The sequence below is a fragment of the Suncus etruscus genome, chromosome 8 (assembly GCF_024139225.1).
Source record: "Suncus etruscus isolate mSunEtr1 chromosome 8, mSunEtr1.pri.cur, whole genome shotgun sequence".
NCBI lineage: Eukaryota > Metazoa > Chordata > Mammalia > Eulipotyphla > Soricidae > Suncus > Suncus etruscus.
This window is the reverse complement of record NC_064855.1, coordinates 55,203,582-55,219,313: the sequence shown is the minus strand read 5'-3', so window position 1 is coordinate 55,219,313 and position 15,732 is coordinate 55,203,582. Positions and strand designations below refer to the sequence as shown.

The 15,732-nt window shown below is 36.2% G+C and overlaps 1 protein-coding gene across 1 annotated transcript in view; it reads right to left on the bottom strand.

Moving 5' to 3' along the window:
* Positions 1–15,732, bottom strand: part of FREM2 (FRAS1 related extracellular matrix 2) — a 224,324-nt gene that overhangs the window by 196,795 nt on the left and 11,797 nt on the right.

The following is a 15,732-nucleotide window of genomic DNA, read 5'->3' as shown; positions in this document are numbered from 1 at the left end:
TATGAAGTCTGTCTTTTTCCACGTCTGTCTTATATCAGACTTATATTAACCTACTGTCTTTATCAAATTATCTTGATTCTCTTCAAAAGTTTTAAGATGTCATTTCAAACATGTTACTCTACTGCTTGAAAATAATATGGGGAAGATGGTGCTTGGAGAGACTGTGGCTAAAGCACTTTTTTTTTCTTCAATTCATTGAGTTACTACATGCTCCAAATGTCATCTGTTGGTCAACTGTTGGCCAACTATTTGAACCTGGAGATTGCTGTTTTTGATCTCCCAGTCCTTCAAGTGATTTCTAGCTGTACCACAATTAACTATGTATGACAAACACTACAACTCAAGTGTGTGAGCACTGACTATGTCAGGGATGTATCTGCCTTAACCCAACTCCAAGCACATGCACATGCAGCACCATTTGGCAAGCACCTCAACCAGAATGTGCCTACGAATCGTTTGGACTCCAGCTAGTACACATGCAGGCTCTGACTTCTTAAGAGTGTGTCATCGCAACCAACAATAAGCACAGCGGAAATATGTGAACACCACAATCAAGGGTGGTTGTGTAACAGTTATGATCACATCCACAACATCAACAGGAGACCTTTATCCAGCTGGCTGAGCCCCATTCTTAACACCTGCTTGTTAGCTGAACTCCAGGTGTTGTGGATGGATATTCTTCCTTGTCTATGAACACATGAAGCCCCTGCCTTCCGACCTGCCTCATTTTCTGCCTGAAACAGTCTTCCTTCCTTATTCCTGTAGCAGTTTCATCTTATCCTAAATCTAAGCTAAATAGCACCTTTCAGGCATCTTTTTCTGACAGCTGCATCACTCTCTGTAGTTTAATTATAACTCCCACAATACTTTAAACAAGGTATACGTTTTATTTTTCTGCTATGTTATCATCCATATCTGTCAGAATCTCAGATCAAAATCCATTGACTTTATTTTTGTAGATCTCAGATAACTGAGACATAGTGGGTACTGAGGAAACTAACTTGTTGAATAATTAAATAAATGAATGAGGACTGTCTGTAAAGCAAGAGAGTTTCACCATAGAAACTCAAAATTTTCTTTTTCAATGTATTCTGGTTCTCTGATGCACAGGTTCTTCCAAATAATAATCATGTCAATTACTTACTTTATAGTAATAAAGGAATTTAATAAGACTACTAAATACCACCCTCATATTTTCCCAATCATTCAGAACTAATTTATTGGCAGAATGAGACTTTTTGAATTATATAATGCAAATATACCACACATAGTTTTTTGATATGGTCATATTTAATTATCTAAAATATTGGATTGCTTTTTCAAAAGTAACTCTGATGATTTTAACAACAAAAACACACATACACACAAACCAGAATCTTGCTAATCTCTACAAATGTACTTAATGGTTTATTCATTGAAAAATTTAATAACTTAAAAATATCTTTTAAGCACTGGAGAGATAGCATAGCGGAGGGTGTTTGCCTTGCATGCAGCAGATCTAAGACAGACAGTGGTTCAAATTCCGGCATCTCATATGGTCCCCCATGCCTGCCAAGAGCGATTTCTGAGCTCAGAGCCAAGAGTAACCCCTGAGCACCACCAGGTGTGACCCAAAAACAAAACAAAAGAATGTATCTTTTAAACTAAACTAATAAAATACTATATTCATATACTACATAATTTGAGAACAAAACTAAGTAACAAAATTAAATTTCACTTTTATTAATTTTTGTTTAAAAGATATTACTTCTTCCATGGGTGCAGTTCAAGCATTTCTTAAACTCATTTTTATTTATTTATTTATTTATTTATTTATTTTTAGTTTTTGGGCCACACCCGGCGTTGCTCAGGGGTTGCTCCTGGCTGTCTGCTCAGAAATAGCTCCTGGCAGGCACAGAGGACCATATGGGACACCGGGATTCGAACCAACCACCTTGGGTCCTGGATCGGCTGCTTGCAAGGCAAACACTGCTGTGCTATCTCTCCGGGCCCAATTTCTTTCTTTTTTTTTTTTTATGTTACTTTTTGTTAGAATTTTATGTCAAGAGCACTTATTGACTTAATTAAGAATAAACTATAATAAAGAAATATAGTTCACATATTTATATGTCTGGCTGATATTTTTTGGTAGTACAAACAGCTTTCTTTCTTTCTTTTTTTTTTTTAAACTCATTTTTATTTTTTGGAGTGAGTTTTGGGCTATACCTGGCTGTGCTCAGGGATAACTTTTGATAGTATTTTTGAGATCCTTGACAGTTCCAGGATCAAATCCTAGCCAGTTGTGTGAAAGATAAGCAGTTTATCCATGGCACCATATCTCTCAGGTCCACAAACTAATGTTTTTTAAAGACAGAGGTCTGGTTTAGAAGACCTCAGTGGCATGAGCTGTTCCAAACTACTTAATGAAAAATGAAAGGATTACAGACATTTAACCAGAGTAGTCAAGAACTCTTTCTCAGATCTGTATTTTAAAAGATCCTATGTTCTCTTCTTAGCAGATTAAAAATACTTGTACTGGTGCCTAACATTACTTCACTGTCTTATTGTAACTTCCAGAGGCACTAATGTCTTTCCTCTAGTTCTCATGTCACTAGCAATTAATTTTATTGCCAAGAAAGCTTGTTTTTCCCCCTCTGAGCTGAATATGTCTGTCTAATCTTTTAATGCTTGCACTCAGACCTTGCTTTTCTGATGTTCTGTACTTATTTACATTTTTTCAGCACTTGCTTTAAATTCAAGATCATTATATAGAATAACTTTGTCATATGTCCTGAAGTTCCTGGTCACCTTGAAGCAAACACATGTATATTTTCTTTCTAGAATGAAGAATTCCTGATCTGCATGCATATTCAACTGCAACTGTAGAAAAATGACTTTACAGTTCTGTCACTATTATTATGTTTTAAAAGCGAATAAGTTTAGAATATAAGTGGCAGACAGAGGGCCTTCATGATGAGTTTTTTTTTTAAATAATAAAGTTTAAGAAGAACATGAACAGCCCTGAAGCAGCCCATAGGCATGATGAACACATCCTCTTAAGATGCAAATTCTGAGCTCTTTGGAGATGGATAAACCAAGGCACCACCTACATGTGGAGACTCAGGGATCACCCACAGAAGGGTAGACCCCTAAGGAAAGAAGCTGCAGGAGAATCCAAAAGTCTTAGTAAGAATATCAAAGGACCATCAGAAGTTCAAAGCTGATCCTGTGACAAGACCAACATTAAATTGTATGAATATAGAGAACTCTATGCTAAGAATATTTGAGAAGTTGTATATAATCCTTTCCTAAAAGTCAACGTCTGTATTTTCTCTGGAGAAACCCATGTTTTCTCTTGTATGTATCTTTCTTTCTCTATTCCACAGTTTTCTAAATAATTTCTTTCAACAAAATGATATTACTTCACTACAAATAAAAAGACTAGATATGTTACAATTGCCAACACAGACTTTAGGTATGATGCCCCAGTTGCAGGGTCAAAATCAGGGTACAGAACTGTCATGAGAGCAAAAGCGTGTCATTTGAAAATTCAAATGAACAAGCAGCAAACCAGCTTTCATAATAGAGAACAAATGGGACTCTTATAGCTCTCTTAGCCCTATGAGAAATATTTTAGGTAAGATGCTGAGGACTTAGCACAAATAAATATAACTTTCTATTTCTTTACTTGTCATAATATTTCATATTAGATGAGAACAAAGGGAATAGGGTGAGCAAAATTACTTAAGGTAGGGATGCTGATTTAAAATTTTTGGTAATTTTTTAAAAGTCTAAATTCCCTTTAATTTTAAAACATCATTTATATGACATTCTAATTTTTTAAGTAAAGAGCATAATTTAAAAGTAAATATTAACTCCAAATTGATAGTCTGTGACTCTGCAATTTTAAACACTTTTCACTGCAAATTTCAAGGGAGTCTTTATAGAATTAATTTCATGTGTTTAAAACGGCAAAAGCCTTACTAAAACAATCTCGTTGTTACAAGGATTTAAATTAATACTTGAATAAGCGGAAGTTCTAAAGGAATGTAAATGGTCTACAGAGAATTGTTTATAGGAATTTTTTGTAGAATATTATTTAGTTGATCCTTATATAAAAAGAGGGCTTCATTTTCTTATTTATCTGTTTATATATTTTAATGTTAAACATCTTCACATGTTCAACCCTGGGTAGGTACAGTAGACACTGCAATACAAAGATCTATGCTATCTTTTTAATTCTGTTTCTACTAATGAAAGTCTTCACACCAGTAAATGTTCACAATATAACATTTTTGCTGTAAATGAGGTGTGGAAGAAACACAAAGAAAGGCGTGACTCACTTTGTCATCATCATGTTGGGAGCAACTCTGGCGAGGAAATGACATTTGAGCTCTGTACTAAAGAGTGATTAACAGTCATTAGGGTTCAAGGTTGGGCATACCTGGAATAGTTATGTGAGATAGGTTTTCACAAAACAATAAAGAGCTAAAGAAGTTCCTTAGAAAGAAAACTAAAGAAAAAAAAGTAGAGCATTTTCATGTTAGAGTAGTCAGTTTAAAGAAAAGCTACAGAGAACTGAATGCTGAAGGCAAATACATTCATTTACAAAGTAACTGAAAGGATACATGGTGTGTTCCCATTCCCCACACCAAATAAAATTCCCAAGTTCTTGATCTGGAATCTAAGTAATTCAAAGAAACATTAGTCCAAGTAGGATGCATTTTCCAAATCTTTACTATTATTTTATTTAATGAGGTATTATTACCCTGATAAACGGTGAAAATAAAAAAAGACATAAAAGAGGATTTAGCTAATTGGTAGGTAACATATCTTATAATAATGTACATTTCAAAATGTATATATGTTCTATGTATACAAGATTTCCATGTTCTTAAACTAGACCTTAAACTTCAATAAATGCAGCACTAAATGACAATTTATGAATTAAAATTATAAAGTGTATTAACACTTTATATTTAAAAATAAGGTATGAGGCTAGAGAGATAACACAGTGGTAAGGTGTTTGTCTTGAATGCAACAGATCCAATATAAACCCAGGTTCAATTCCCGGCATCCCATATGATCCCCTGAGTCTGCCAGAAGAGATTTCTGAGCAGAGAGCCAGGAGTAACAGCTAAGCACTGTCAGGTATGACTCAAAAACAAAAACAAAACAGGCTAAATAATATTTTGTTTTATATGTACATATATATGTATATATATATATATATATATATATATATATATAAAACCATGGTATAAAAGCTTTTCTATTTGGGGTAGTCTTGACTTCTGCAATATGTGAGCCAAAAACAAAGACAACAACAAAGAATGCTTTTTTATTGGAACATCTAGAATAAATTTTAGATTTTTATTTATTTATTTATTTAGGTTTTGGGGCCACATTGGGTGGCACTCAGATATTGCTCCTGGCTCTGTGCTCAGAAATTGTTCCTGGCAGGCTCGGGGGACCAAATGGGATGCCGGGGATCAAAGCTAGATCAGCCATGTGCAAGGCAAATACTAAGGGCTGTAAAATCAATCACTCTGGCCTGAGATTGCTTTTTTTTATCTTTTGACATAAAGATGCTTGTATGATTTTTCTTTTATTCACCCATGTTTCCAGTAGAGTATCAAAACCTTTATAGCTCCAATTACACTTTCAGATATTTTTTTTCTTTTTCTTTTCTTTTTTTAGTTTTTTTAATATATATTTTATTTAAACACCTTGATTACATACATGATTGTGTTTGGGTTTCAGTCATGTTAAAGAACACCACCCATCACCAGTGCAACGTTCCCATCACCAATGTCCCAAATCTCCCTCCTCCCCATCCGACCCCCACCTGCACTCTAGACAGGCTTTCCATTTCCCTCATACATTCTCATTATTAGGACAGTTCAAAATGTAGTTATTTCTCTAACTAAACTCATCACTCTTTGTGGTGAGCTTCCTGAGGTGAGCTGGAACTTCCAGCTCTTTTCTCTTTTGTGTCTGAAAATTATTATTGCAAGAATGTCTTTCATTTTTCTTAAAATCCATAGATGTGTGAGACCATTCTGCATTTTTCTCTCTCTGACTTATTTCACTCAGCATAATAGATTCTATGTATATCCATGTATAGGAAATTTTCATGACTTCATCTCTCCTGACAGCTGCATAATATTCCATTGTGTATATGTACCACGGTTTCTTTAGCCATTCATCTGTTGAAGGGCATCTTGGTTGTTTCCAGGGTCTTGCTATGATAAATAGTGCTGCAATGAATATAGGTGTAAGGAAGGGGTTTTTGTATTGTATTTTTATGTTCCTAGGGTATATTCCTAGGAGTGGTATAGCTGGATCATATGGGAGCTCAATTTCCAGTTTTTGGAAGAATCTCCATATCGCTTTCCATAAAGGTTGAACTAAACGGCATTCCCACCAGCAGTGGATAAGAGTTCCTTTATCTCCACATCCCCGCCAACACTGCTTGTTCTCATTCTTTGTGATGTGTGCCAATCTCTGGGGTGTGAGGTGGTACCTCATAGTTGTTTTGATTTGCATCTCCCTGATGATTAGTGATGTGGAGCATTTTTTCATGTGTCTTTTGGCCATTTGTATTTCTTCTTTGTCAAGGTGTCTGTCCATTTCTTCTGTCCATTTTTTGATGGGATTAGATGTTTGTTTCTTGTAAATTTCTATCAGTGCCTTGTATATTTTGGAGATTAGCCCCTTATCTGATGGGTATTGGGTGAATATTTTTTAAAAAATGTTTTCAATTTATAACTTTAGAAAAGGAATCACAGGACTTGGAGAGATAGTACAGTCATTAGGGTGCTTACCTTGCACAAGACTGACCCCCATTCAATTCCAGGCACTATATAAGGTTCTCAAGCACTGTCAAGAGTGATCCCTGAGTGCAGAGCCAGGAGTTAATCCCTGAACACAGATGGGTAATCCTATCCACACACACCCCCAAAAAGAATCACACTTCAATACCAGAAAATAATACTATATATTATAGGACACAATGAAAATATTATAAAATAAAATTTCACACTATAGTAGACACTTATATGAGCAGACCATACTTTTTTGTTTAATTTAAGGGCCACACCTGGTGGTATTTGGGTTACTCCTGGCTCTACACTTAGAAATTGCTCCTGGCTTGGGGGACCATATGGGATGCCAAGGGACAGAACCAAACTATGGTTTGTCCTAAGTCAGCCACTTGAAAGGCAAAGGCCCTACATCTGACAAAGGCTTAATGACTGAACTCTCTACAAAACTCACAGAATTCAAGAAGAAAACAAATAACTGCCTGAAAAAAATAAAGGAGAGAATATCTAGAATATTAATCACCAAAAACATGAAAAAATTCTTATCACTATCATGGAACAGCAAGTAAGAAATGATAATGAAATAAAGGTAAGAATGGCCTACTTCAAAAAACTAAGAGACAGCAGTGTTGTCAGACTTATGAAGAAAAACGAATCATTTTTCCACTTGATGGGAATGTAAATTAATCTAATAGCTATAAAAAATAGCATGGAACTTTCTCAAAATAAAATAAATAAATCTACTATATAATTCAACTCTTAGGCATGTATCTCAAGTACACAAAAAGACTATTTTAAAATATATTTACAATGGTTGGCCAGATAGCTTTGCAGTGGGGCATTTGCCTTGCAGGCGGCAGATCCAGGACTGATCTGGTTCGATCCCCAGTATCCCATATGGTCCCCTTAGCCAGGAGCCATTTCTGAGTGCATAGCCAAGCGTAATCTCTGAGCTTCACAGGGTTGACCCAAAAACAAAAACAAACAAAAAAAATTACTACATGCCTTTGCTTGTAGTATTTTTTTTTACAATGGCTTAGATTTGAAAATGACCCAAATAATTTCCTAATAAAGATGAATGGTTAAAAGAAAGATTCTTTTATCTATACATAATTGAATATTATTCAGTCATAAGAAAAAAGAAAAATTTGCAACAACTGGATGGAAATAGAAGGAGTTATTCTAAGTGAAATAAGCCATATATTTAAAAAAAAATCAGGTGTTTTCATCCATATATGGGATACTGAGAAACAAAACAAGAAAAAAGACAATGATAAACTAAAATAACTCTCCTGACTCAAATGAGGGGCCTGTGGTTACAAGTGGGAAAGGAATGTAGGAAAGGAATTGGAGAGACAATTCAATTGACTGTGGTTGACAACATTGATGGTTGAGTGGGTATATTTCGAGTAGAAATCTGTACTCGAGGCTGGGAAAATATTGTGAGTGCTGCCTGTGTATGTCTGTCTCCTATCCAGTTGCCTGAACCTCTTGGGAGTGGGCTGAAAAGAGGCTCCAGCAGAGCACACAGCCGCTCCGCTTCACTATGCTACCCTGCGCTCTTTCTAAGGAAAGAACACCATTGAAACAAGAAGAAAAAAATCACACTAAGAACTGTGCTGGATTACTGAAGCCCAGCATTTCTCCCCAGGCTGTCTTCTCCGCTGTATGCTCGGGCCTAAGATTTGAAACTGTGTGAGGCTTCATCCACAGAAGACACCCCTCTGGCGGAGCCAGAGGAGCATGGCCTCGAACATCATTTAGCCAATGAATACCATCACAACACGTAGAAAAACCCACAATACAAGTGTGACAATGGGGAAATAACACAGGCCAGCATCAGACATAGAGAATGAAGATGGCAGTTCTGATGACCAGAAAACGACCAACCAACTAATCAACCTCTCAGATAAGGAGTTTAGACAAGCAATTTGGAAAATGCTCAAAGAACTCAAAGAAACCATGGATCAAGTTGAACAGAACACTAATAAGAACCAAGAAAATATGAAGACAGAAATCACAAAACTCCAAACTGAAATAACAGGTCAAATAACAGGCCAGAAAAAATCAATAAAAGAATTGAATGACAAATTAGATAAGCTCTGCACCAGGGTAACAGAAGCAGAGAATAGAATTGGTACTGTGGAAGATAAGATAAATAACAACTCCATACAGTGGGAGAGATTGAAAAAAAAAACTTAAAGCAAATGAACAAACACTGGAAAAATTATTCAAAGAATGAGAACAGATGAAAATAGAAGTTTATGATAAGATCAACAGAAACAACTTAAGAATCATTGGAGTCCCAGAAACACAGGAAGAAAATTTCCAGGAACAATCAACGGTCAAGAACATCATTAAAAAAAAATTCCAGAGCTAAAGAATATATGTGATCAAATCCTGCATGCCCGAAGAGTACCAACCAAAAGAGACCCCAGAAAAACCACCCCAAGACACATCCTAGTCACAATGACAAATCCCACAGATAGAGACAGAATTCTGAAAACAGCAAGATCAAAAAGGGAAATTATATTCAACAGAGCATCCTTGACATTTACAGCAGACCTGTCACCAGAAAGCAGTGGTAGGACATAATGACAAAACTCAATGAAATGAAAGCTTCACCTAGAATACTGTACCCAGCAAAACTCACTTTCCAGTTTGATGGAAGAATACATGGTTTCACAGACAAAAAACAGCTCAGAAACTTTACAGACTCAAAACCAGTCTTAAGAGAAAAACTGAAAGACCTAATTTAAGACAAGATTGACCAAAAGACACACGAAAGTTTGATATAAAGATGGCATTAAATCCCAGGACAATTCTTTAGTCAATGGACTAAATGCACCAGATAAGAGACAGAGTGGCTAAATGGATCAAAACACTCTATCCAACCTTCTGCTGCCTAAAGAAATGCACCTGAATAGTCAGAACAAACATACTCTCAAAATAAAAGGCTGGAGGAAAATTATCCAAGCAAACAACACCCATATAAAAGCTGGAGTGGCCATACTAATATCAGATAATGCAAACATTATCCTCAGGAAGGTTGTAAGGGACAAAGATGGACATTTTATATTAATCAAGGGGTATGTAGAGCAAGGAGATATCACTCTTCCTAAACATATATGCACCGAATGAAGGGCCAGCAAAATATTTAGTACAATTGTTGACAAATCTGAAAAATAATATCAATAACAACACAATAATTGTGGGGGACCTCAACACGACTTTGTCAACACTGGATAGGTCAACCAGATTGAAACACAACAAGAATATACTAGACCTGAGAAGAGATATGGAAGAAAAAGGCCTAGTGGATATATATAGGACACTCCATTTCCAAAAAACTGGATACACATTCTTCTCAAATGTACATGGGACATTCTCCAGGATAGACTACATGCTGGCACATAATACATACGTATATAATATCAAGAGGATAGAAATCTTGCAGGCTACCTTCTGACCACAAAGCTCTGAAATTATATGTAAATTCTAAAAGGGACATAGAAGAAAAACTTTAACACCTGGAAGGTAAAAAGCCTCATACTTAATATACAGTGGGTCCGAGAGGAAATCAAAACTTTCCTGGAAACAAATGATTATAAAGACACAAACTATCAGAACTTATGGGACACAGCAAAAGCAGTACTGAGAGAAAAATTTATAGCTTTGCAAACACACATCAGGAAGGAAGAAGGGACTTGCCTGAGAAGCTTAATGACGCAGCTCATAGAACTAGAAAGTACTCAACAAAAGGATCCAAAAATAGGGAGACAGAAGGATATAACAAAGCTGAGACAGAAATCACCAAAGTGGAAACCCAAAAAAACAATCTGAAAGATCAACAAAAGCAGAAGTTGGTTCTTTGAAAAAATAAACAAGATTGATAGACCACTGGAAAAACTAACAAAGAGAGAGAGAGAGAGAGAGAGAGAGAGAGAGAGAGAGAGAGAGAGAGAGAGAGACTTGATAACTCGTATTAGGAATGAAAAAGGAGAGATCACTACTGATATGGCAGATATTCAAAGGGTAATCAGAAACTACTTTGAGAAACTCTATGCTACTAACAATGAAAACCTGGAAGAAATGGATAAATTCTTGGAATCTTATAATCTTCCACAGTTGAATGAAGAGGATATAGCATATCTAAACACTCCCATCACTACTGAAGAAGTAAAATGGTAATCAAAAGTCTGCCCAAAAACAAAAGCCCAACTCCAGATGGATTAACTAATGAATTCATTCAAACTTTCCAAGAGAAACTACTACCAATCTTGGCAAGACTCTTTCATGAAATTGAAAAAACAGGAACACTTCCAAATAGCTTTTATGAAGCCAACATCACCTTGATACCTAAACCAGACAGAAATGCTACGAAAAAAGAAAATTACAGACAAATATCGCTGATGAATGCAGATGCAAAGATCCTCAACAAAATCTTGGCAAATAGGATTCAATGCCTCATTAAGAAGATCATCCACTACGATCAAGTAGGTTTCATTCCAGGAACGCAAGGATGGTTTAAATCCATAAATCTATCAACATCATACACAACATCAATAACAAGTAAAATAAAAACCACATGATCATATCAATAGATGCAGAGAAAGCATTTGATAAGGTCCAACACCCATTCTTGATCAAAACTCTCAGCAAGATGGGAATGAAAGGAACCTTTCTCAATATAGTTAAGGCCATCTACCAAAAGCCAGTGGCAAATATTATCGTCAATGGAGAAAAACTAAAAGCCTTCCCTCTATTCTGGCACAAGATAAGGCTGTCCTCTCTCACTGCTCCTATTCAACATAGCACTGGAAGTACTCGCTATAGCGATTAGGCAAGAAAAAGATTTCAAGGGAATCCATATAGGCAAGGAAGAAGTCAAGCTCTTGCTGTTTGTAGATAACATGATACTCTACTTAGAAAACACTAAAGACTACCAAAAAAGCTTCTAGAAATAAAAGACTCATATAGCACAGTGGCAGGCTACAAAATTAACACACAAAAATCAATGGCCTTTCTATACACCAATAGTAATAAAGAAGAAATGGACTTTAAGAAAACAACCCCATTCACAATAGTGCCACACAAACTCAAATATCTTGGAATCAACTTGACTAAAAATGTGAAGGACCTATACAAAGAAATCTGCTCCAAGAAATAAGAAAGTACATGCATAAATGGAAACACATAACCTGCTCATGAATTGGTAGGAATAACATCCTCAAAATGTCAATATTCCCCAAGGCATTGTACAGATTTAATGCAATCCCTCTAAAGATATCCCTGACATTCTTCAAAGAAGTGGATCAGGCACTTTTCAAATTCATTTGGAACAAAAAACACCTAGAATAGCTAAAGCAATCATTGGGAAAAAGAATATGGGAGGAACTACTTTCCCCTACTTTAAACTGAACTACAAAGCAAGAGCTATCAAAACAGCATGATATTGGAATAAAGACAGGCCCTCAGATCAGTGGAATAGGCTTGAATACTCAGAGAATGTTCCCCAGACATACATCACCTAAATTTTGATAAAGGAGCAAGAATCCTAAATGGAGCAGGGAAAGCCTCTTCAACAACACTACTGGATAGCCACTTGCAAAAATTGAACTTAGACCCCCAGCTAACATCATGTACGAAGGTAAAACCCAAATGGATGAAAGACTCACTATCATACCCAAAACCATAAGATACATAGAACACGTAGGCTAAACACTCCAGGACGTTGAGACTACAGGCATATTCAAGGAGGAAACCGCACTCTCCAAGCAAGTGAAAGCAGATATTAACAGATGGGAATATATTAAACTGAGAAGCTTCTGCACCTCAAAGAAAATAACGCCCAGAATACAAGAGCAACCCATTGAGTGGGAAAAACTATTCACCAATATCTATCAGATAAGGGGCTAATATCCAAAATATACAACGCACTGACAGAAATTTACAAGAAAAAAAAATCTAATCCCATCAAAGAATGGGGAGAAGAAATGGATAGATACCTTGACAAAGAAGAAATACAAATGGCCAAAAGACACATGAAAAAATGCTCCACATCATTAATCATCAGGGAGATGCAAATCAAAATAACTATGAGATATTACCTCACACCACAGAGATTGGCACACATCACAAAGAACGAGAACAAATAGTGTTGGCGGGGATGTGGAGAGGAAGGAACACTTATCCACTGTTGGTGGGAATGCAGTCTAGTTCAACCTTTATGTAAAGCGATATGGAAATTCCTCCAAAAACTGGAAATCAAGTTCCCATACGATCCAACTATATCACTCCTAGGAATATACCCTAGGAACACAAAATGCAATACAAAAATCCTTCCTTACGCCTATATTCTTTTTTTTTTTTATACAAAAACTTTTTTTTTGTTCATTCTGCTGTAAAGGTTTTTTTTTAATGCAATGTATTGTATATAATAATATATTGTATATACATTGTATTCCATTATTGAATAACAATATTTTTTTTCTTAACACCACCCATCACCAGTGCAACATTCCCATCACCAATGTCCCAAGTCTCCCTCCTCCCCACCCGACCCCCGCCTGTACTCTAAACAGGTTCTCAATTTCCCTCATACATTCTCATTATTAGGACAGTTCAAAATGTAGTTATTTATCCAACTAAACTCATCACTCTTTGTGATGAGCTTCCTGAGGTGAGCTGGAACTTCCAGCTCTTTTCTCTTTTGTGTCTGAAAGTTATTATTGCAAGAATGTCTTTCATTTTTCTTAAAACCCATAAATGTGTGAGACCATTCTGCGTTTTCTCTCTCTCTCTCTGACTTATTTCACTCAGCATAATAGATTCCATGTACATCCATGTATAGGAAAATTTCATGACTTCATCTCTCCTGACAGCTGCATAATATTCCATTGTGTATATGTACCACAGTTTCTTTAGCCATTCGTCTGTTGAAGGGCATCTTGGTTGTTTCCAGAGTCTTGCTATGGTAAATAGAGCTGCAATGAATATAGGTGTAAGGAAGGGGTTTTTGTATTGTATTTTTGTGTTCCTAGGGTATATTCCTAGGAGTGGTATAGCTGGATCGTATGGGAGCTCGATTTCCAGTTTTTGGAGGAATCTCCATATCGCTTTCCATAAAGGTTGAACTAGACGGCATTCCCACCAGCAGTGGATAAGAGTTCCTTTCTCTCCACATCCCCGCCAACACTGTTTATTCTCTCATTCTTTGTGATGTGTGCCATTCTCTGTGGTGTGAGGTGGTATCTCATCGTTGTTTTGATTTGCATCTCCCTGATGATTAGTGATGTGGAGCACTTTTTCATGTGTCTTTTGGCCATCTGTATTTCTTCTTTGTCAAAGTGTCTGTTCATTTCTTCTCCCCATTTTTTGATGGGATTAGATGTTTTTTTTTGTAAAGTTCTGTCAGTGCCTTGTATATTTTGGAGATTAGCCCCTTATCTGATGGGTATTGGGTGAATAGTTTCTCCCACTCAGTGGGTGGCTCTTGTATCTTGGGCACTATTTCCTTTGAGGTGCAGAAGCTTCTCAGCTTAATATATTCCCATCTGTTAATTTCTGCTTTCACTTGCTTGGAGAGTGCAGTTTCTTCCTTGAAGATGCCTTTAGCCTCAATGTCCTGGAGTGTTTTACCTACGTATTGTTCTATATATCTTATAGATAAGATATATCTAAATGGAACAAAGAAAGCCTCTTCAACAAGTGGTGTTGGCACAACTGGGTAGCCACTTGCAAAAAATTGAACTTAGACCCCCAGCTAACATCATGTACGAAGGTAAAATCCAAATGGATTAAAGACCTCGATATCAGCCCCAAAACCTTATGCCTATATTCATCGCAGCACTATTTACCCTAGCAAGACCCTGGAAACAACCAAGATGCCCTTCAACAGACAAATGGCTAAAGAAACCGTGGTACATATACACAATGGAATATTATGCAGCTTTCAGGAGAGATGAAGTCATGAAATTTTTCTATACATGGATGTACATGGAATCTATTATGCTGAGTGAAATAAGTCACAGAGAGAGAAAAATGCAGAATGGTCTCACTCATCTATAATAATTTTCAGACACAAAAGGAAAAAGAGCTGGAAGTTACAGCTCACCCCAGGAAGGTCACCATAAAGAGTATGAGTTTAGTTAGAGAAATAACTACATTCTGAACTGTCCTAATAATGAGAATGTGTGAGGGAAATGGAAAGCCTGAGTACAGGCGGGGGTTGTTTGGGGAGAAGGGAGATTTGGGACATTGGTGATGGGAATGTTGCACTGGTGAGGGGTGGTGTTCTTTACATGACTGAAACCCAAACACAATCATGTATGTAATCACGGTGTTTAAATAAAGTAAAATATATTAAAAAAAAAAAAAAGAAATAACTACCATAATCAAAAAAAAAAGAAATCTGTACTCAATTAAGATAGATTTGTACAAATTAATGCCATATAAATAAAAATTATACAAATATATATATGATTTATTAAATTAAATTTAATGGAACAAAGAGATAGAGTAGCATAAGGCACTTGTTAAGAATGTAGCAGATCTCAGCTTAATTCAAGCACTTTGGTTCCCTGAGCACAGGTCCAGAAATAGGTGGTGAATGAGTGAGTGAGTGCACTGCCTGGCATGTATTAAACTTTACCCATCCTCTAGCCCAAATCAAGAAATTTTAATTCAGAAAAAAATTAAAATCTAATAAGAAAATAGATGTCTGAAACTGTTCTTTCTTTCCTATCTTTCTCCTTATCTCCCCACTGATTTTGTCTTGTTCATGAAATACTTGCACTTATGGGTTTTTGCTTCTAAGAGGATGAGAACAAAGTCATCGTTATGAAAACCTAGAAAATAGCCCAGCTTCATCTTCCCATAGGGCTAAGAAAGAGACTTGACCAGGAGTATAGAAGAGTATGAGTAATAG